General features: G+C 44.2%; 1 non-coding gene across 1 annotated transcript; it reads right to left on the reverse strand.

Annotated features, from left to right (window-relative positions):
* Positions 1-22077: 22077 nt before the first annotated feature.
* On the reverse strand, positions 22078-22161 carry Trnas-gga (transfer RNA serine (anticodon GGA)). Its single transcript is given in 2 exon segments — positions 22078-22112; positions 22122-22161. It is a non-coding gene; the product is annotated as a tRNA-Ser (tRNA).
* Between the last annotated feature and the right edge of the window lie 1071 nt (positions 22162-23232).

Genomic DNA, 23232 nt, shown 5'->3' on the forward strand with positions numbered 1-23232 from the left:
CAGCCTGCCTCTGAATTGCCTCGATGTCTTCCTTCTATTCAACGTGGTACGGATCCCAAATATTAGAGCAGTATTCAAGAATAGGTCGCACGAGCGTCCTATATGCGGTCTCCTTTACAGTTGAACCACTCTTTCCCAAAATCCTCCCTCTAAACCTAAGTCGACCATTCGCCTTCTCTACCACAGTTCTCACATTCTCGTTCCTCCTCATATCGCTGTTCAACGTTACGTCCAAATACTTGAAACGGAGCTGGTGTTAAGCGATTTTTTTTTTAGGAACATTAACTTGCGGAATATTTGCTACGAAGATAGGTTAGAAGAATTGAGGGAGAAGTTAAGAAGTATAAAAGAGGAGATACTAAGGTTCCCAGATTTACGGCGAAGAACGAAGACCGAAGGCAACATTAAAATCAGGACACGTATCCTATCACAGAGGGATGAGGCATCGAGTAAATCCACTTGTAGGCTTCTCCTTTGGGCTGGTCTTACCGCATGACTTCACAGGGTCACCATTTTATTTTAGATTTGGAAATTTTAGTGGTATAGGTTAGCCAGATACCCTTATTGCAGCCACTCCTTACCTCCACTAGGACGGAATTTGTCCACCCGATCTGTCTGCATCTAGTGGTATCCATAGGGAAGTCTGAGAAAGGTTTCCAGATATTTGCGAATCGTGTATCTGAGCCGGCACATGGACATAAGCTCGGTATTCATCTAATTGAGTGTGGGAAACTACCTTAAAACCACATCCGGGCTGTCTGGCACACCGGTCCTTGTCATTAATCCGCCGGGCAAATTCGATCTGGGGCCGGTGCACCTCCCCGAATCCCGCAATCGACGTGCTAACGCGCACAAAGATGTGCATGATTTAAATTCACGTGAAGTCTTATGGTAAACAACCAGAATAAGAGCAATATTACAGACAGTGAAAAAATTGCTAGAACTTAAGAAAGCAAGTTTCAAAGATCCTGAATGTAATAAGAAAAATACATTCTATAACCAACACTCCTAAAATAAATACGCAGATATTACCAATAAATTCATTGCCGCTGCTGGCCATTAAAGTAGTAACACCAGGAATGACAGTGAAAAACGGAATTTTACATATTGTGGATATTCACTCTAAGAGATAATAAACGTTCGACGATGAAGGAATTATCCAAATTAATCATTAGATGTGATGTGAGTGTACAAAGAAACGATAGATTACAATTTCAGAAAAATTCGATGGTTTATTCAACAGAAAGAGCCTCACAATGTGAGCAAGTTAGTAACGCGTTGGCTCGCCTCTGGTCTTTACGCAAGCAGTTATTCAGCATGGAGTTGATTGACAGAGTTTTTGGATGTCCTGAGGACTAACGTGCAAAATTCTGTCCAATTAACGAGTTACATCACCAAAATCCCGTGCTGCTTGGTGAACTCTGCCCATAGTGCTTCAAACGTTCTCAGTTGGGGAGAGGTTCGGTGGCCTCAGAAGCCAAGGTAGGGACTGACAAACACGAAGACAAGCAGCAGAAACTCTCGCCGTGTGCGTGCGGGCTGAAATGAAAGCCCGGGATGGTTGCCAGATAGGCAACAAAACGGAGCGTTGTAGGGAAGCTGCCTACTCACGCCTTATAAAATTCACATCAGTCTTTCCAGTGTGTGCCAGCCAGTCCGCTGCAACTAGCTCTGAATTCATAAATATTGCGCAATACTTTAAAATGAAGTAAACAACCTGAAACGTTTCCAGCATCTCAGGAGTAATACTAAATTAATATGTGTTGAATATCAGTTCAATAACTTTAACCATTTTCGAAATTCGGACGTTTTTCTGTCAAAATCATTGGCGCAACAAAAAAAAAAGAAACTTAAAAATTTATATTTAGATTCCTTTTGTATACTAATTTAGTAGAAACAGTATTCTGAATCTCACAAACTAAAATTTTAGTTGAAATTCATGATTTTCTGGTTTTTATCTTAAAAGTTAAAGAAGCAAGATACATTAAGTAGGCGAATAAACAAAGCTAGGATGTTTAAATAGAAGGGAGATCCGCTATAATCATAAAGATGTGAGAAGTTTCAACTGAATAACTATTAAACTATAGCGATAGCGTATCTCCAAAGAGCAAGTTAAGAGATCGTCTAAGGTGTGTAGTGTAATTAAATTAATTATCTCGCCCATAATATTTGACTTAGCCACATCAGACCTTTATTATGATTACTTACCTGTGTGCTGATTGCACATTTAAATTGAGAACTTCATCGGCCAGCAGCAAAGGATTTACTCGATATCTTAAAGTGGTGCATTACTAGCCCAGCACGAAGTTGGGGGAGCAGATTTGATAAGGCGTTCCCTTAGCCGTCCGCACCGTGGCTTTATATGAAAGAAAGCTGCGTGAAGAAGAGGAAGGCCCCAGTTCTCTCCAGACGCCGATTTGCGCACCACCTGTGCCGGAAGTCGCGTCGCGTCGATATCGTTGATATAAACAGCCTCAGATGCAGTAATAAGTTACCCGGTATATGCGTAACCATGAAACCGTTTTCGAGTGAAGTGTTAATTTTGGAATGACGTTAATGATCTATCTTTAGTTTGCGTATGTCGTATTGTCACGTGCCGCCGCAGGACAGACATTCTACCATTATTAGCATGGCGTTTAATGAACATTATCATCAAATTATGGCGAGCATTCACTTAAACATTTAATTTGAACAGTTATAGTTGCATCAGCGCATTAGACTCTGAACTGCTCTGGTAGTTGGATTGTGTGGATTATTTTTGGTCTGTGACTTTCAGAATATTGTGAACATTTTAGATAGAATGGTTTTTGATTATGAATTCCAGACAATCTCCTAATTCCTCAGATACACAAACTGTAGCTATAAATGTATTTCTCAGATGAAGTGGGCACTAGGAATTCTAATTACAGGCTTCACGTTTTGATAATCACTTTCTGGTTGCCAGTATTGTAGTTAGAGAGCCAATGTTGAGAACGGCAAACAACAGCATGAAATAAATAATAGGAATATTTAAACAACTATTCCACCCACTGCCCCACCGCGTCGAATATCGTCGACCTATCGCTGCGCTGGAGGGGTGCCCCGGATGACTACCAAAGGGATCCTGCCATGAAATTAAATGGCACCCATGACCAACAGTCCTCGTTGACTAACCGTATGGTAGGCAACTATCAAGGTTGGCATCTCACCGCAGTTAGGGGGTTCTCCAGACAAACCTTAGGTGGTCATTGGAGCTGAATTCTAAGCACGACTGGTCACTGGAGAAATTTCTACTCTACTCAAGGAGTTTCAAGGGCAAAGCCATTCTGGAGCGCTCCATAGAGCTAGGGAACCAACCTGACTATCATCTGCCATACAGATCGATAACCATGAGTGATGGCGTAGGGAGCCATTTCTCTTCGTAGCAGGACCCCTTTGGTTTCATCTGCATTACTCTTAGACCCTGCAGTATGTCGAAGATATTGTACATCCCTTTTGTTTTCCTTCATGGTGAGTCATCCAGGGGTTACATTTGAGAAGGAGCTACTACTGCTTATCTTCGTGATTGACAAACACTACCATGATGCAAAAGGTCGCCGAATCTCTTCCCAATTGAGAACGTCTGGAGCATTATGGGCTGGGCCTTCCAACCAGCTCGGAATTTTGACGATCTGTCGCTCCAATTGGACAGAATTTGGCTCTATATATCAAAGGACATACAAGAAATGTATCAGTCGATGAAAGATATGATTTAAAGTGAAAGAGGAGAGGGGAGAAAGGAACGGAAAGGGAAGGGACTATTGATATCATCTGCATCAGGACTTTGTGCGGCATCAACGGTGACGAGAGAAAATGTGTGCCGCACCGGAATTCGAACCCAGGATCTCCTGCTTTCTAGGCAATTGCGTTAACCACTGCCCCACGCGGACATATAATTTTCATCGTATCTGCGCGGACTATCTCTGCATGCCTCATGACCTACCTACACTGCCACTGTGCGCCACCTACCAAATTACCGGTTCATGTCCTCCATGCTCTGAGATTCCAGCAGGACGTCGGACGTACTTGTGCATCCGCAGTGAAGAAGGTGGATCCATTGCTCATCGAGACGAATCAGTTACATGGATGCGTGGTGTCTGTTCTATCGGACACGTCCGGAAGACCACAAACCACGCATTCACACTATGAAAAGTATTTCTTTGTGTAGTTTCTGTAAAGAACCAGAAAGATTTTTTTTTTTTTTGCATTTCCCTTTGGGTCTGGTCACTTATTTGATTTAGAAGATACTTCAGTAAGGTAATTTCTTTCAGCAAATTGTTGAACTGATATTTCATGAATTTACATCTGCATCTACCTCAGTATTCCGCAGGCTACTGTGCGGCTTGTGGTGGATAGTACTTATGGATAGACTATAAATTTTCCACTTTCCTGGGGTGAACGACTGTCGGCAATTTCTGCGGCAGTTTCTGTCATTTTTCGCATCATGATCATTTCGTGTGACGTATCTGAGAAGAAGTAATTTGGTGAGTGACTGTTCTTACGAATTATGCTCTCGGAATTCTGACAGTGCCTTACGTGTACAGACTACAACTAAATAGAACGTAATGGTCTAAACTAGTGGTAGTTCTGCGGAGCGTAAAGAGCCTATCAAATGAAATCCAAAGCCACGAACTGATAGGACAGCACGACCTTTGGCTTCCAAGGATGCAGTTTCCGTGAGCTATTGTGATGCAATGTTCCCCAGTGGTGGCAAACTACATCGCCAAAGCAGAATTACGTTAATTAGCCCTTGAGAATAGTAGTGGCATTCATTTCTTTTGACTATAGTGTTTTGCGTGGTTTTGTGTGTGTGTGTTTCGAGGGCGACTGAGACATACTAAGTAGACAGTAATGATACGCCAATGTAGATGTATTATCCATAATTTTAGTGGTAGTAAATGCATTAATTTAGAAGTTCGTAATTTTCGCTAAGATGGCGTTGTCCTGCTTTAGAAAACCGTTTGTGCCTAACTTGAACCTTCTGCCCATGTACACGCCAGCAACGAGCCATAGGTGCGGTTACGGTAGTTAGAATAAGTCAGCGTGTGGCATCTTAATGCAACTAAGCAGCCAGCCCAAAACTCTTCAAATGACCACTTGAAAGTAACGCGCTCTGCACCATCGGCCCTTTCCTTCGAAACCAGAGGTTTTAAATAACCCCAGAAACACCTGAAAGTCGAGAACTTTCAGCTGTCAAGGCGTATTTCCTTCGCTGGTACAGTCAGATTCCAGACGACATGGTCCTACGTTTTACGCGTTGTGGTCCAAAATGGCTCTGAGTACTATGGGACTTAACATCTGAGGTCATCAGTCACCTAGAACATAGATCTACTTAAACCTAACTAACCTAAGGAGATCACACACATCCATGCCCGAGGCAGAATTCGAACCTGCGACCGTTAGGGGTCGCGCGGTTCCAGAATGAAGCACCTAGAACCGCTTGGCCACACCGGCCGGCTTACGCGTTGTGTCGAGACGGTTCACCTGAGCGAAGGATCGATAACAAATGGTAAATTAGTCACAGAAATGTTTCATTATCTTGTTGTTCTCTAGTTGCGACAGTCACATCATCACAATTATCATTCCGAGCTGTTTTATTTCTTCGTATTGTGTCCTCTCATTGCCTGTGTGGATGTGGTTTCTGTTGACTGACGGGCATTGTCTTCTATTCCAACAGTAACTGTCTTGTATTGAGACAGTTTGCACGCCTACTTTAGTGCTCCTGTTCAAACGTGTAAGCATCGTTGTTCATTTATCTGTGGGTCTTAATCAAATCACGATTAGCTGAGTCTGCGGTCGAATGTTTTTTTAAGTAGAGTTGTGCTTTTCCTACCTGTTTTTAACCGTAGTCGTGAAGACAAAGTCGAATCACAGCTGTAGTAGAAGATGGATTCAATGCTTTAGGCGCGCTCAGAGCAGGAAGTGCGGTGATCGTTGCCAAGCCACACAGCTACGAAAGTGGCTTCACGTTCTCACAGTTTTAACGGGTAGCTCCGAAACGTTCTCGCGCTAAAAAAAAAAGAATTCTCCTTTGTTTTGTATCTTGTCCATTTGCTCATTTCATCCTATCTGGTAAAAGTCCCGTACTAATAAATGTATTCAGGAATCAGTCAAATGAGAAAACTATGATCCACATCTCTGGTGGATGAGCTCGACTTCTTTGGGACTTCTACAGTGAATCTCAGCCTGATATCTGTCATTAGTTATCATTGTCACCGGTTTCTTCTGGTCGTTCCACCGTGGCCTACTCCAGTCGGATGCTCAAACTTAATTTAGGGTTGTCCCTTACGTTTGGAACTTTCCTAAATACGAATACATCGTTTGTGAAGAACTTCTCGAAACTTGCGACGTTAACCACTAGTGATACCCCAACGACTGTCCCTTGGGGAACTCGCAACGTTGTTTTCCCATTTGACGATTTCGTTCCATTATGAACGTTTTCTTTATTGCAATACTGGCCATTAAATTTGTCACACAACCAAGATGACGTCCTACAGACGCGAAATTTAACCGACAGGAAGAAGATGCTGTGATATGCAAATGATTAGCTTTTCAGAGCATTCACACAAGTTTAGCGCCGGTGGTGATGCCTCGTGTAAGAAGGAGAAATGCTTAGCATCACGTTTCCGACTTTAATAAATGTCGGATTGTGGCCTTTTGAGATTGCGGTTTATCGTATCGCGACATTACTGCTCGCGTTGGCCGAGATCCAATGACTGTTAGCAGAATATGGAATCGGTGGTTTCAGGAGGGTAATACGGAACGCCGTGCTGGATCCCAACGACCACGTCTCGCTAGCAGTCGAGATGGCAGGCATCTTATCCGCATGGCTGTAACGGAACGTACAGCCACGTCTCGATCCCACAGTCAACAGATGGGGACGTTTGCAACATAGCAACCATCTGCATGAATGTTTCGACGACGTTTGCAGCAGCGTGGACTATCAGCCCGGAGACCATGGCTGCGGTTACCCTTGACGGTGCATCACAGAAGGGGCGCCTGCGACGGTGTACTCAACGACCGGACCTGGGTGCACGAATGGCAAAACGTCATTTTATTTGTTTGGATGAATCCAGGTTCTGTTTACAGCATCATGATGGTCGCATCCGTGTCTGGCGACATCGCGGTGAACGCACATTGGAAGAGTGTATTCGTCATCGCCATACTGGCGTATCACCCTGCGTGATGGTATGGGGTGCCATTGGTTACACGGTCACCTCTTGTTCTCATTGAGGGCACTTTAAACAATGGACGTTACATTTCAGATGTGTTACGACCGTGGCTCTACCCTTCACTCGATCACTGCGAAACCCTACATTTCAGCAGGATAATGCACGACCGCATGTTGCACGTACTGTACGGGCCTTTCTGGATACAGAATATGTACGACTGCTGCCCTGGCCAGCACATTCTCTAGATCTCTCACCAATTGAAAACGTCTGGTCAATGATGACCGAGCAACTGGCTGTTCAAAATACGCCAGTCACTACTATTGATGAACTGTGGTGTGGTATCGTGATGAAGCTCCATGGGCAGCTGTACCTCTACACGCCATGCAAACTTTGTTTGACTCAATGCCCAGGCGTATGAAGGCCGTTATTACGGCCAGAGGTGGTTGTTCTGGGTACTGATTTCTCAGGATCTATGCCCCCAAACTGCTAGAAAATGTAATCACATATCAGTTCTAGTATAATATATTCGCCCAATGAATACTTGTTTATCATCTGCATTTGTTCTTGGTTTAGCAATTTTAATGGCCAGTAGTGTATATAGAAAATACGGTTGCAAACTTCTAGGAGTTGTAGAAGGGAGTGAGTACATAATATTTTGAATAGAAATACATGTCCGGAAATGTATCGTTTCCGTTCTACAACGATTTCAGTTCTTATGTGTAACGCGTCCACATTTGCTAAGAGGAAGAGAAAAATCTCAGAGTTACTTGTCCAGGTATGGCAGTGAACGCTAAGAGGCTTAACATCTGAGGCCATCAGTCCCCTAGAGCCTAACTAACCTAAGGACATCACACACATCCATGCCCGAGGCAGGATTCGAACCTGCGACCGTAGTGGTAGCGCGGTTCGAGACTGAAGCACCTAGAACCGCACGGCCACTCCGGCCAACGTCCAGGTATGCAATAAGATGTGTGCTATGGACTTCTTCCTGTGGGGCTGGTGGAAAGTTTAATTTAGGAGACTCCTGTGGAGACAGAGAAGATCTGCTGGCACGAGTTCCGGTCGCTGCACTACAACATGAAGAAACACCAAGTGGGACGGTGAATGTGTATCAGAAAATGCTCCGTAAATATAATATCTATGTTAATGTTGTCTGTGGGGTGCACATCGAGCCAGTGTTATAACGCATCAGTACTATTCTGTACGTACATTATAATGGGTCTTTTTTGTTTTGGAATAAAGCAAACACATCACTTTTAATTGTTAATTCAAAGAAATGTTTTTAAGTTATAAATGGGTGTCTCGTCATGTTTCCTTTCGTAATGTTACTTAATAAATGCTCTGCATCACGCCAAATTCAGTTCCTGAAGCAGTAGTGGATAAGTTAAACATCTTAAGTGAAATCGTCATAGAACGGAACTTTTCCGGACATGGATGCCTATACAAAATCCACTCCTGGAAACTGAAATAAGAACACCGTGAATTCATTGTCCCAGGAAGGGGAAACTTTATTGACACATTCCTGGGGTCAGATACATCACATGATCACACTGACAGAACCACAGGCACATAGATACAGGCAACAGAGCATGCACAATATCGGCACTAGTACAGTGTATATCCACCTTTCGTAGCAATGCAGGCTGCTATTCTCCCATGGAGACGATCGTAGAAATGCTGGATGTAGTCATGTGGAACGGCTTGCCATGCCATTTCCACCTGGCGCCTCAGTTGGACCAGCGTTCGTGCTGGACGTGCAGACCGCGTGAGACGACGCTTCATCCAGTCCCAAACATGCTCAATGGGGGACAGATCCGGAGATCTTGCTGGCCAGGGTAGTTGACTTACACCTTCTAGAGCACGTTGGGTGGCACGGGATACACGCGGACGTGCATTGTCCTGTTGGAACAGCAAGTTCCCTTGCCGGTCTAGGAATGGTAGAACGATGGGTTCGATGACGGTTTGGATGTACCGTGCACTATTCAATGTCCCGTCGACGATCACCAGAGGTGTACGGCCAGTGTAGGAGATCGCTCCCCACACCATGATGCCGGGTGTTGGCCCTGTGTGCCTCGGTCGTATGCAGTCCTGATTGTGGCGCTCACCTGCACGGCGCCAAACACGCATACGACCATCATTGGCACCAAGGCAGAAGCGACTCTCATCGCTGAAGACGAAACGTCTCCATTCGTTCCTCCATTCACGCCTGTCGCGACACCACTGGAGGCGGGCTGCATGATGTTGGGGCGTGAGTGGAAGACGGCCTAACGGTGTGCGGGACCGTAGCCCAGCTTCATGGAGACGGTTGCGAATGGTCCTCGCCGATACCCCAGGAGCAACAGTGTCCCTAATTTGCTGGGAAGTGGCGGTGCGGTCCCCTACGGCACTGCGTAGGATCCTACGGTCTTGGCGTGCACTCGTGCATCGCTGAGGTCCGGTCCAAGACGACGGGCACGTGCACCTTCCGTCAAATGCACATACGGTTCACGTCCACGCTGTCGCGGCATGCTACCAGTGTTAAAGACTGCGTTGGAGCTCCGTTGGCCACGGCAAACTGGCTGACACTGACGGCGGCTGTGCACAAATGCTGCGCAGCTAGCGCCATTCTACGGCCAACACCGCGGTTCCTGGTGTGTCCGCTGTGCCGTGCGTGTGATCATTGCTTGTACAGCCCTCTCGCAGTGTCCGGAGCAAGTATGGTGGGTCTGACACACCGGTGTCAATGTGTTCTTTTTTCCATTTCCAGGAGTGTATAATGTTCAGACTCTCCGCTGTAAGTCCTAGAAGTTCGTCACGGGAATATCCAAATGTCCTCTAATTTCTTGTTCGTGCTGAAATACACATGTTGTCTGGGTCTAACACAGTATTAACGTAATGATACCGTTGGGATTATGATCGTGTTATCAACTTTTCCAGAATGTTTCATTCCCTCTCTCTAAAAGATAACAATCTGCTATCAGAAATGCCATAATGCAATTTGGTTATTTGTTACCAGTAAATTTGAATCCAAATTTATCAAAATTACTGGTCTTGCAAATCGTTTGGAGAAGATGATTTGCCCTCGTACTCAGGAATTTTCAAAAGTAATACGTGAATTAAGAGACAAAATCTAACAATTGAGTGATCGAAGTTGGATAATTTAAGCCCACTTCTCAAGTCGAACACAATTTAGTTAGATATTCACCTCAGATTACAAAAGAATGGTGAAGATTAGATGGGTAGATCACATAACTAATGAGGAAGTATTGAATAGGATTGGGGAGAAGTCTGTGGCACAGAAGAAGGGATCGGTTGGTAGGACATGTTATGAGGCATCAAGGGATCACCAATTTGGTGTTGGAGGGCAGCGTGGAGGGTAAAAATCGTAAAGGGAGACCAAGAGATGAATACACTAAGCAGATTCAGAAGGATGTAGGATGCAGTAGGTACTGGGAGATGAAGAAGCTTGCACAGGATAGAGTAGCATGGAGGGCGGCATCAGACCAGTCTCGGGACTGAAGACCGCAACAACAACGCATTCACCTCAGTAAAGTTGCAAATCAAAATGCTGCCATTTTCATCGTCATCATCAACATTGTCACGATAGCCCTTTGTCAACTTTGTCCTCTCTGACACATTTACCTTACCTTATCTTTGATCTTCCAATTCTTCTAGTTCCTACAGGCACTACGTTCAGTAACGTCTTATTCTGTCATGTTATCCCCATTGCAGCCATGTAATCTTTGTGCATCTGACAATGTCTGGCTCATTAAATAGTTTGTATAAGTCCGAGATGAATCGCCTCCAACACAAATCATGTTGTTCCAATGGCCCTATAAATTGGCCTCAAAATCCTTCTTTCGAACACGTCAAGTTGCGTTCAAAAATTTTCAGATGTGTGTGAAATCTTATGGAAATTAACTGCTAAGGTCATCAGTCCCTAAATTTACACACTACTTAACCTAAGTTATCCTAAGGACAAACACACACCCATGCCCGAGGAGGACTAATACCTCCGCCGGGACCAGTAGCACAGTCCAAGACTGCAGCGCCAAACTGCGTCCCATCGTATCTCCCTCATGTCCATGTTTCAGCAACTTGTATTTACACCGACCTTACTAAAACCTTATACTCTTAACTAAATTTTCATCAACAGTCGCTTAAACTTCAATTGTTTTCTAAGGCCACGGTAGCACTCTTTGGTGCACAACAGTCGTTTTCAAACTACGCCTACCATTAAACTTGTATTATCACATTTCTACGAATGAAGTTGCATTAGGATAATGTTTCTTATTTACAAGTAGATACTTGTATTTCCCCTCAGCAACAGTCGTTTCTGGACTACACACGCTAACTAAAAAGAATTAATGAATATGAATCCATTTTTATGAAAGTTTCATTAGTACGATATTTCATAGCTGCACGTACACACAGTGACAGAAAAAAATAGTGCACTGGAAAGATGACGTCGATTGTGTTCCGATGATGGCATATGCCACCTAGGGAGATGAATTGACAATGGTTTCAACCTAGTCCGTCAACAAACAGCGTAATGGCATAGTAATGCCATATTTGTCTACCCTCTAATAGGGAATGCTTACAACCAGAGGGGTCAGTATGGTGCAAACGGGTGAAGCAAGCTGGCAACCATGCCACAGGATGGCAGTCATGCTTCCTACATCAACTTAATGAGTTTGAAAGGAGTCAAACTGTGGCCCTCCGTGTGATGGGATAATCCTTTCAGAGAATTGCCATAATTGCCATACAAGCTGGAAATGCCGTGTCAGTTTTGCAACGATCAGTGGTCACGTGAACATTCTCACACCCGTCGACGAGTTTCTGGACGTACAACCATCACAGAAGCCCGCCAGGATCATGGTATTGTAAGGACAGCAGTGGCTGATCGTATAGCCATCACAGCACACGTAAGATTGCTTGTGAGTCCAGGGTGTCAACACGTAATGTTGTTATTAGCAGTATGATTACGAACATGCACTACTCTAGCCCACCTTCCATTCACGTCACAAGATGGATGCGCACGGCTCGATTAATGCTGCCAGATGATCACTTGTAAGATGGAATGGCACACCGTGGTCTTCAGCGGCGAAAGTAGATTCTACCTGCACGCAAGTGATGGTCGTTTGCGCGTATGACGCAGATTTGGTGAGCTCTGTGCCGTAAAGGACATACACTCGAGACACACTGATCCGTCTGGATGCCTTATTGCCTGGCGTGTGATAAGCTACAACTTCGATCACCTTTGGTGTTTCTGGATGGGACGCTAACCTGTGCACAGTACGCGCAGTTTTTCGTTCCGTTCTTTTACCTTCCCTCCAATAGGAAGATGAAGCGTTGTTCCAACATGATAATGCTCGCCCGCACACTGCCCGTGGAACTCAGGGTACTATGCAAAACGCAGCAACTTCCCTGGCCAATACAATGCCCGGACCCGTCTCCAGTGGACCACTTGTGGAATGTGATGGAACGAGAAGTGAGTCTTGCGACTGGTCAATTAACAACCCTTAGAGAACTACATGAACAGGTCGAGCAGGCAGGCATGACGAAACGTATCCCAATACAGTATTTGCCATCTCTACGATCGACTGGATGGCATAGTCAGAGCCTGCTTTTGTTGCCCACGTAGGCCACACCACGTACTAATATGGGTGTTTCAGCATGGGTCGATACCTAATATCTCAGAACATCATCTACTATTGATCTGTAAAGTAATCATTTCATGTATTCCATATGTACTGTTGTACAAAAATCTTTAATAAATTAGAATCCCCAAAAACGGTGTACTAATTTTTTCTGGCAGTGTACTTTATTTTTCTTTCTCAGCTGTTGGATTCTGTTTCCTGCAGCTCTCTCAATACTTTTAAAGGGTTCTTTCATTGCTCTTGGCCGTCCTGGAATTATTTCAATATCATCTGCTACTTTGTTATAAAATGTTCAGAACAGGACGTTGTTTAACTGGAGACATCGTCATAGTAGCAACTGCATTTTTAACTAGCTCAACGAATTGTCCAGTGAAAAGATCGTTGACATTCATTAGGTTCAAATCGGGGTTTTCACTTTACCTCTTCGAGACCTTCCCGCTCAGCTACGTCAATGAATCCAAAACCTTTTTATTTGCCTTAACTATCGATTGTACTCCACACAATTTTCCAGAGAGCGTTCCCTTCGCTATAAATTATATTGCTGCTACGTCTTCATTTCAACAGGTTCAGCTTCTGCAAGGTAGTTTTTGATTTTTCCGTAATTGTTGCTTGTCGTTAATGAGAAAAGTGATTTGGTCTCTCTTGAACTTCTTGAGGACTAGACATTCTACGATTACAAAAGAAGAGGAAAAAAGTATTTGCTGACGGCTTCATGTTAGTTCCTACTGACAGTTTTATTGCTGTGAGCGCCGGGTCTCATATCGCTGAGGTCAGGCTTTGTAATATAGCAAGACGCTCCTCGTATTTCTGCGGACAAAAAATGTTGACGTATCTTTCTTGACAGTTCTTAACTTTAAGCTTATATGTGGTTGTAAATGTCAGTCGGCTATTTTACGAGTCTTTTGAAGAATTGAGAGACGAGGTTCATCCATTAGATCAATTGTTTCGATCAGTTGCAACGTTCGTTAATAATAGATGCGACTTAGTAACCCAAGAGTAGCAGTGTTACACTATTTTACATGTTTACTTCCTCCCAGAAATACTATACACGAGATTCAAATGTTCCGTATCAGTGGTATTTCATTTATGCAGCCATCTGAACAAAACAATGTAGTGATTCTGGCAACATGCTAGACAGTCTTCAACCATCAAATGACGAAGCTTGAAGTGATTTACAAGGACTCGTTTCACTGCGTTGTGTGTCCATACATCAATATATTGAAGAGTGAAATCAAGTTTTTTGGTATTGTCTTGTGAGGAAGAATAGGGAAACGTCTGGGTAGATAACGACACAGTCGCTGAAGTCAAACCAGCTACCTTCGCATCAGGTAGCTAATATATAATGGCGCCTCATCCCTGCCGCGTCCGTACTGGATACGAAGGAAGGAATTTGGGTTGCTCTGAAGTTATCATTCGTTCCTGAAACTTGCGAGAAATTCAATATATTGAACCATTTTGTGATGTGTGATGGACATTTAACTCACTGATAGGCCGTTTTCAGCATTTGCAGCGAATTCCTGAATTTAAATTACTTCGCTAACTGCTTTGTTCTTTACGTTGTATGCAATGTGTGAGTTTTTTTACTGTGCATTAAGTACTGATAATTTATCATTTTTAGTTAACTTGATATTATGTGAGGTCACTGAAACACAAGTTCAGCAAGTCACTGACTTCATTTTCTTGCAGCCGTTTACATACCCAATAGGCCTTCATATCTGGTCTGTGGCGTATCCTTCAAGATCAAAATTTAAAAAAAAAATTGAGAGTGCCGCTGTTTGGAACAAGATTTTCTGGAGCTTTTCCTTGGTTGTAAGGAAACCCCTTCAAACTTTTCTGAATTAAGCGTCCCTCTGTCACACTCCCATCTCATTGATATTTGTTTCAATATAACTGCACAACCGACCGGTTCACAGATAACTCTCTGTACCGAGCAGTGCAAAGACTGAAAGAAATAAAGGGAAAAGACTAGTTAATTTGATGTAGAGTATGAGACATTTAAAACATGCGTCTCTTTCACATTATACGAGGGTCAGTCAAAAAGTAATGCCTCCTATTTTTTTTTTCTACGTTTAATTGTCAGGAAATTTAAATGCAATTACATAGGTTGAAAACCCAACATTGAGGATCATTTTGTCATTTTTCAATGTAATCTCCGCCCATCTCTACAGTTTTGGTCCATCTTTGAACAAGGGCATGTATCCCAGCACGGTAAAAATCACAGCTCTGCTTCCTAAGCCATTGACGCACGGATGTTTTGACGGCCTCCTCATCTTCAAAATGAATCCCACGATGAGCTTCTTTTAGTGGCCCGAACAGATGGAAGTCTGATGGTGCCAGGTCAGGGCTGTATGGGGGATGAGGCAAAACTTCCCATCCAATTTTGACAATCTCGTCAGAGGTGTGACGACTGGTGTGTGGTCTTGCATTGTCATGCAAAACAAGAACATCTGCCTTTGATTTTGTTGGGCGAACTCGCTGAAGACGTGCTTTAAGTTTTTTGAGGGTTGTGACGTATTGAACAGAATTTATTGTGCATCCCTGCTCCAAAAAATCAACCAGAATCACACCCTCTGTATCCCATAAAACTGTTGCCATAACTTTCCCTGCCGATCGCACAGTTTTGAATTTTTTCTTCCTCGGCGAGCTTGTGTGACGCCACTCCATTGACTGCCTCTTTGATTCGGGTTCAAAAAAATGCACCCATGTTTCGTCCCCGGTCACAACTTTTTTCAGAAACTCATCTCCCTCCAAACGGAAGCGCTGCAAGTGTTGGGAGGCTATTGTTTTCCTTGCCTCTTTATTCTGATCGGTTAACATTCTTGGAACCCACCGTGCACAAACTTTTGAGTACCCCAATTGTTTAATAATCGTGATCACACTGCCTTTACTAAAAGAAATAATGCGACACACTTCATCTGCAGTCACCCGACGGTCACCACGAATGATGTCATCAACTTGCTGAATGTTGTGTGGAGTCACTGCACTCACCGGCCTGCTGCTCCGCTTTTCGTCAGTCAACGGTGTTTGACCTTCAGCTTCCTTACAACGACGAAACCATCGTCTAACAGTGCTGACATCCACTGTCACAACACCATACACCTTCTTCAGTCTTTCATGAATGCGTATGGGCGTTTCACCTTCTGCATTCAAGAAGTCAATCACACAACGCTGTCTCAAACGAACATCGATGTCGGCCATCTTACAAACTTCTGCTGTGCTGCCACCTGTTGACACAGAAAGTTACTACTGCAGTGGATTGCAGAAGAAGGTTTGAGGAATGGCGCCAAATTCAAATTTTTCACTTAACTTAATTTTTTTAAGTAGAAAAAAAATGGGAGGCATTACTTTTTGACCGACCCTCGTACTCGTATCCAGTACGGAACGGTAAATATCTTATTACTAAATCCCACCCCACACACTTTGAGAGCTTGTAGAGCGGAGATCAAGAGAGACCATATTAGTTCTGAAATTTACGACAGAAAAAATTAAGAACAAAGCAAAAGGTACATTGCGCAAATTGAATGCGTTGAAATGAGTGTGTAGCTGTAGTCTAATTTAGTAGGAACTCACTTACCGCGACTCTGATAATTACTGTACAGAATGGCACACATGGGTATAACAACACTTCTAAAACAAAAACTGTTGATTAAACATAAATTTTAAGTCAAGCACTATGATGTGACAGAAGGAAGGTAAACCTGTGAGGCTATGTTACCAACATGGCGGCCATTATGGAACCACCATCTTGGATGCAGCCAGTAATTTTGAAATGGAGTGGGGGTCATATGAGATACCAAAGTCATCGACTACAAAACGACTAAAACAATAGTACCAGTGTGCGAGCACTCCCATCAAACAGTCCAGTTCCTAACCTGCTAAGGGTTCTGGTCTTCACGGCATACATAAGTCCTTTCACACGTCCTCATGGACATAAGTCTAATGGACTTAAGGCCAGGGAACGTGGTGCTCACTCTACTGGACCTCTACGACCACCGGAGAAACTGGATATCCAGGTGCGGAGAGTTAGCCCGTCATGATGCAGGGCATGCAAGGATCCTCCACTTATGCTAAACCTCCAGAAATGTCTCGGTATAGCCCGTGAGACCGTAGAGGATGGTATAACATACGTACAGAGTAACTGGCCGTGCTTTTCCATCCGCCTTTTGCAGGTTAAAGACAATTCGTCCTCATGTGGTGCTCGGTAGACCCTGCTTTGCGTAGAAACTCCCGAAGATGATGTCCTTCACAGAAGCAGTAGCAGCGCCGTCGTGATATTCTACATATGTAATTCTAAGTGATGAAGCGGGAAGCTATATTTCTTATAATAACGGTCAAAAGGGATGCCATTATGATGTATTTATCTACTAAACACCATAAACTAAAAATATCAACACAACCAATAATGAGTTAACCGAAAACAAACAATTTCCCGTGGAAGGCATTCTATCGGTGACAGACGTCTATGGCGCGTAGTCTGTACCTAGTACTTAACCTCGTGATATTCTGTGGAGTCTTCTCCTAATATCTGTTTAGGAATAGCGACTTTTACTAGCAGGTATTTATTAAGCAAGGTTACTTGCTCCGTGGCAGAACACCTGTGCTTGTCACACGTACCTCGCTGCTGACGTAACGTTCGTTTTCATTTCTAGCCACAGCGCCTCACACCACTGTCCACTGACAACGCCATTTGGGCCATCTGCACCTTCAGCCAGCGTGGGAACTGTGATCTTACTACCCACTGTGTGCATTCTCCAGCACCGTTTTACTCACTGAACGCTGCACGATATCTGTATACACGATACAAAACTGTAAAACTGGAAGATAAGGAAATAAAACTGGCTGAACCCAAGGGGTACCTTACAGGCACCACGATACAGTAGAAGTGTTATAAACGTCCCGTCTTCATACACCATTGACTGCTGCGTATCTTTGTCTGCCAACTGCAGATAATACACCATCACGTTCAATCTGCCATTTACCTTCGATGTATGCATCCAGTGAAGATTGGCATCTGACCAGGAACTAAGATCCAATTTATTTACCCTTCCGATCACATTGAAATTAGCTTCATCCGTAAATTGTGCATCATAGGCGAAACAACAGTTTTCGTCTAGTTTGACTGTCACCCATTCTTAAAACTGAGCTTGATGAATTGGATCGTCAATGGTTAGACATTGGAGCATTATCATTTTAGGTTTCGAGAAAATTCTCTACTGATGTATAGGTGGCCGCAGCGCTATGTGCTCTAGACTATTAACAGACGATGCTAAAACTGTAGCTGATGTTACTTCATCCACAGCCGTTATCGATTGTCCAACTTCCGGCTTGTCAGCGACAGAGCCCACGCGTTTTGAAATCCTGTCTTGAAATGGAGACGATCTCAATACGTTCAGCATGTGTTAACACCATCAGTTTTCAGGTTGCATTTATGCAACAAACATCAGTCATAACGCGAGAATCAATAACGCTTTACTCAAATAAAAGGCATCATAGTTTTTCTGGCGTAGTTCTCTCTGCTTTTGATATGTCACACTAAAATCCTTCTTTTAGGAAACATTTTTCACATAATTTACAATGCAAGTTATAAGTTACTGGAGAGTAGAAAAGTTTCTTTATGCATATGTTTCACCTGCTAACAATGATTGTTGTTGGCAGCAGAGCGAAAGTAAATCTATACACAGTACTTAGGAGGTGGTACCTGATTGACCAGTACCGTGTGAGAGCAGTTGGGATTTGAATTAGAGTGCCCATGTAGACCTAAAGGGCAAACATTCTTGTGTTTCCACTGACCACTGGGGTAGAAACGTCGCGTGGTCTCTGCCTGCACTTCTCACGGGACTATTGCTTCAAATTCGGCGACTATGTATAATGTTGTCCTAGGCTCGTTGTCTCGCTAGCGGGATGAAAGCAGAGCTCACCATCTGCAGCATCGTCGACAGGACAGACTACAGACCTTTGGTCCAGAGCCGAGTGGAGGGTCTCAATCACAGGCTGAGACGGTTCTGCGACCTTGTGGGCTGCAGATTCCTCGACTTGCGCCATTGGCTGATGGGGTTTCGGGTTCCGCTGGATAGGTCAGGACTCCACAACACGCAGCAAGCGGCTACACGGGTAGCAGGGGTTGTGTGGCGTGGACTGGCTGGTTTATTAGGTTAGATGGCCTTAGGCAAGTACAGAAAGGGCAACAGCCTCAAAGGGTGCGGGGCAAAGTCAGGACATGCGGGGACCAAGCAGCAATCGGTATTGTAATTGTAACCTGTCAAAGCTGCATTGGTAAAGAACCGGAACTTCAAGCGCTGATAGAAAGCACCGAAGCTGAAATCGTTGTAGGTACAGAAAGCTGGCTGAAGCCAGAGATAGATTCTGTCGAAATTTTTACAAAGGCACAGACGGTGTTTAGAGAGGATAGATTGCATGCAACCGGTGGTGGCGTGTTTGTCGCTGTTACTAGTAGTTTATCCTATAGTGAAGTAGAAGTGGATAGTACCTGTGAATTATTATGGGTGTAGGTTACACTCAACAACCGAGCTAGATTAATAATTGGCTCCTTTTACCGACCTCTCGACTCACCAGCATTAGTGGCAGAACAACTTTGAGAAAATTTGGAATACATCTCACATAAATTTTCTCAGCATGTTATAGTCTTAGGTGGAGATTTCAATTTACCAGATGTAGACTGGGACACTCAGATGTTTAGGACGGGTGGTAGGGACAGACCATCGAGTGACATTATACTGTGTGCACTATCCGAAAATTACCTCGAGCAATTTCACAGAGAACCGACTCGTGGAGATAACATCTTGGACCTACTGACAACAAGCAGACCCGAACTTTTCGACTCTCTAAGAGCAGAACAGGGAATCAGTCATCATGCCGTTGCAGCATCCCTGAATAAGTTAATAGGAATATAAGAAAGGGAGGTAGGTTTATCCGTTTAGCAAGAGTAATAGAAGGCAGATATCAGACTACCTAACAGATCAAAACGAAAATTTCTGTTCCGACACTGACAATGTTGAATGTTTATGGAAAAAGTTCAAGGCTATCGTAAAATGCGTTTTAGACAGGTACGTGCCGAGTAAAACTGTGAGGGACGGGAAAACCCCACCGTGGTCCAACAACAAAGTTAGGAAACTACTGCGAAAGCAAAGAGAGCTTCACTCCAAGTTTAAACGCAGGCAAAACCTCTCAGACAAACAGAAGCTAAACGATATCAAAGTTAGCGTAAGGAGGGCTATGCGTGAAGCGTTCAGTGAATTCGAAAGTAAAATACTATGTACCGACTTGACAGAAAATCCTAGGAAGTTCTGGTCTTACGTTAAATCAGCAAGTGGCTCGAAACAGACACTCCGGGATGATGATTGAAACAGAGGATGACACGCGTAAAGCTGAAATACTAAACACCTTTTTTCCAAAGCTGTTTCATAGAGGAAGACCGCACTGCAGTTCCTTCTCTAAATCCTCGCACAAACGAAAAATAGCTGAAATCGAAATAAGTGTCCAAGGAATAGAAAAGCAACTGGAGTCACTCAACAGAGGAAAGTCCACAACCTGACGGGATACCAATTCTATTCTACATAGAGCACGCGAAAGAACTTGCCTCCTTCAACAGACGTGTATCGAAAGTCTCTAGAGGAACGGAAGGTTCCAAATGATTGGAAAAGAGCACAGGTAGTCCCAGTCTTCAAGAAGGGTCATCGAGCAGATGCGCAAAACTATAGACCTACATCTCTGACGCCGATCTGTTGTAGAATTTTAGAACATGTTTTTTGCTCGTGTGTCATGTAGTTTTTGGAAAGTCAGAATCTACTCTGTAGGAATCAACATGGATTCCAGAAACAGCTATCGTGTGAGACTCAACTCGCTTTATTTGTTCATGAGACCCAGAAAATATTAGATGCAGGCTCCCAGGTAGATGCTATTCTCCTTGACTTCCAGAAGGCGTTCGATACAGTTCCGCACTGTCGCCTGATAAACAAAGTAAGAGCCTACGGAATATCAGACCAGCTGTGTGGCTGGATTCAAGAGTTTTTAGCAAACAGAACACAGCATGTTGTTATCAATGGAGAGACGTCTACAGACGTTAAAGTAACCTCTGGCGTGCCACAGGGGATCGTTATGGGACCATTGCTGTTCACAATAAATATAAATGACCTAGTTGATAGTGTCGGAAGTTCCAGGCGGCTTTTCGCGGATGATGCTGTAGTATACAGAGAAGTTGTAGGATTAGAAAATTGTAGCGAAATGCAGGAAGATAGGCAGCGGGTAGGCACTTGGTGCAGGAAGTGGCAACTGACCCTTAACATAGACAAATGTAATGTTTTGCGAATACATAGAAAGAAGGATCCTTTATTGTATGATTATATGATAGCGGAACAAACACTGGTAGCAGTTACTTCTGTAAAATATCTGGGAGTATGCGTGTGGAACGATTTGAAGTGGAATGATAATATAAAATTAATTTTTGGTAAGGCGGGTACCAGGTTGAGATTCATGGGGAGAGTCCTTAGAAAATGTAGTCCATCAACAATGGAGGTGGCTTACAAAACACTCGTTCGACCTGTACTTGAGTATTGCTCATCAGTGTGGGATCCGTACCAGATCGGGTTGACGGAGGAGAAAGAGAAGATCCAAAGAAGAGCCGCGCGTTTCGTCACAGGGTTATTTCGTAACCGTGAGAGCGTTATGGAGATGTTTAGCAGACTCAAGCGGCAGATTCTGCAAGAGAGGCGCTCTGCATTGCGGTATAGCTTCCTGTCCAGGTTTCGAGAGGATGCGTTTGTGGATGAGGTATCGAATATATTGCTTCCCGCTACTTATACCTCCAGAGGAGATCACGAATCTAAAATTAGAGTGATTCGAGCGCGCACGGGAACTTTCAGACAGTCGTTCTTCCCGCGAACCATATGCGACTGGTACAGAAAAGGGAGGTAATGACAGTGGCACGTAAAGTGCCCTCTGCCACACACCGTTGGGTGGCTTGTGGAGTATAAATGTAGATGTAGATGTAGGTAAATTACCATCGCGACAAAATAAGAGAGATCGCATCTGCACGGAAGTATTTAAGTGTTCATTTTTCTCACGTGAGAAGGGCATGCGCTACCTGTTTCGTCAGGAGTCGTGACGTGAAACCATACACTGAGGTGACGATAGTCAAATGGTTGAAATGGCTCGGAGCACTATGGGACAACTGCTGAGGTCACCAGTCCCCTACTTAAACCTATCTAACCTTAGGACATCACACACAGCCATGCCCGAGGCAGGATTCGAACCTGCGACCGCAGCGGTCGCGCGATTCCAGACTGTTGCGCCTAGAACCGCTCGGCCACTCAGGCAGGCTGAAAGTCATGGAATAGCGAATTACACATATACAGATGGCAGTGGTGTCGCATACACAGGGTATAAAAGGGCTGTGCACTTGCGGAGCTGTCATTTGTACCCTGCTGATTTATATGAAAAGGTTCCCGATGTGATCAAGACGGCACGACGGGAATTAATAGACTTCAAACGCGGAATAGGAGGTGGAGATAGAAGCGTGGCACATTCCATTTCGAAAAATATTGCATGATCCGCTGCGTCAAGAGTGTACCGAGAGCACCACATTTCAGCCATTACCTATCACCACGGACAATGCAGTCGCCGAGAGCAGCGGCGTTTGGCTAGAGTTGTTAGTGCTAACATAAAAGCAACACTTCGTTATGTAACTGTAGAAATTAATGTGGGACGTACGAAGATTGTATCCCTTAGGCCTATGCGGCGAAATCTGGAGATTATGGGCTTTGGCGACAGACGACCGATGCGAGTGCGTTTGCTAATAGCACGACATTACCTGCAGGGTGTCTCTTTAGCTCGTGATCACACCAGTTGGACGATAGACGACTCGAAAACTTTGGCCTGGTCAGATGAGTCCCGAGTTCAGTTGATAAGAGCTGATGGTTCGCAGAAGAGCTTCTCTGAAGTCTGGAAGGCAGGAGACGAGGTACTGACAGAATTGAAGCTGTGAGGACGGATGGTGAGTCGTGCTTGGGCAGCTCAGTTGGTAGAGCACTTGCCCGCGAAAGGCAAAGGTCCCGAGTTCGAGTTTCGGTCCGGCACACAGTTTTAATCCGTCAGAAAGTTTCATATCAGCCCACACTCCGCTCCAGAGTGAAAATCTGATTCTGGAAACTGATGGTACAGGTCGAATACCCCAGGGAGCCTTGGACACAAGTTGCCAATAAGACACTGTGCAAGCTGGTGGTAGCTTCACAATGGTATGGATCGTCCTTACATCTAGTGAGCTGGGTCCTCTGGTAGAAATAAACCGATCATTGACTGGAAGTCGTTATTTTCGGCTACTTTTAACCATTCATGGACAAGATTCTTGAGTTTCTCCCGGCGTATTTGATAATCAAAATATCCACGGG

This window comes from Schistocerca gregaria, chromosome 1, assembly GCF_023897955.1.
Source record: "Schistocerca gregaria isolate iqSchGreg1 chromosome 1, iqSchGreg1.2, whole genome shotgun sequence".
In the NCBI taxonomy this organism is placed as follows: domain Eukaryota; kingdom Metazoa; phylum Arthropoda; class Insecta; order Orthoptera; family Acrididae; genus Schistocerca; species Schistocerca gregaria.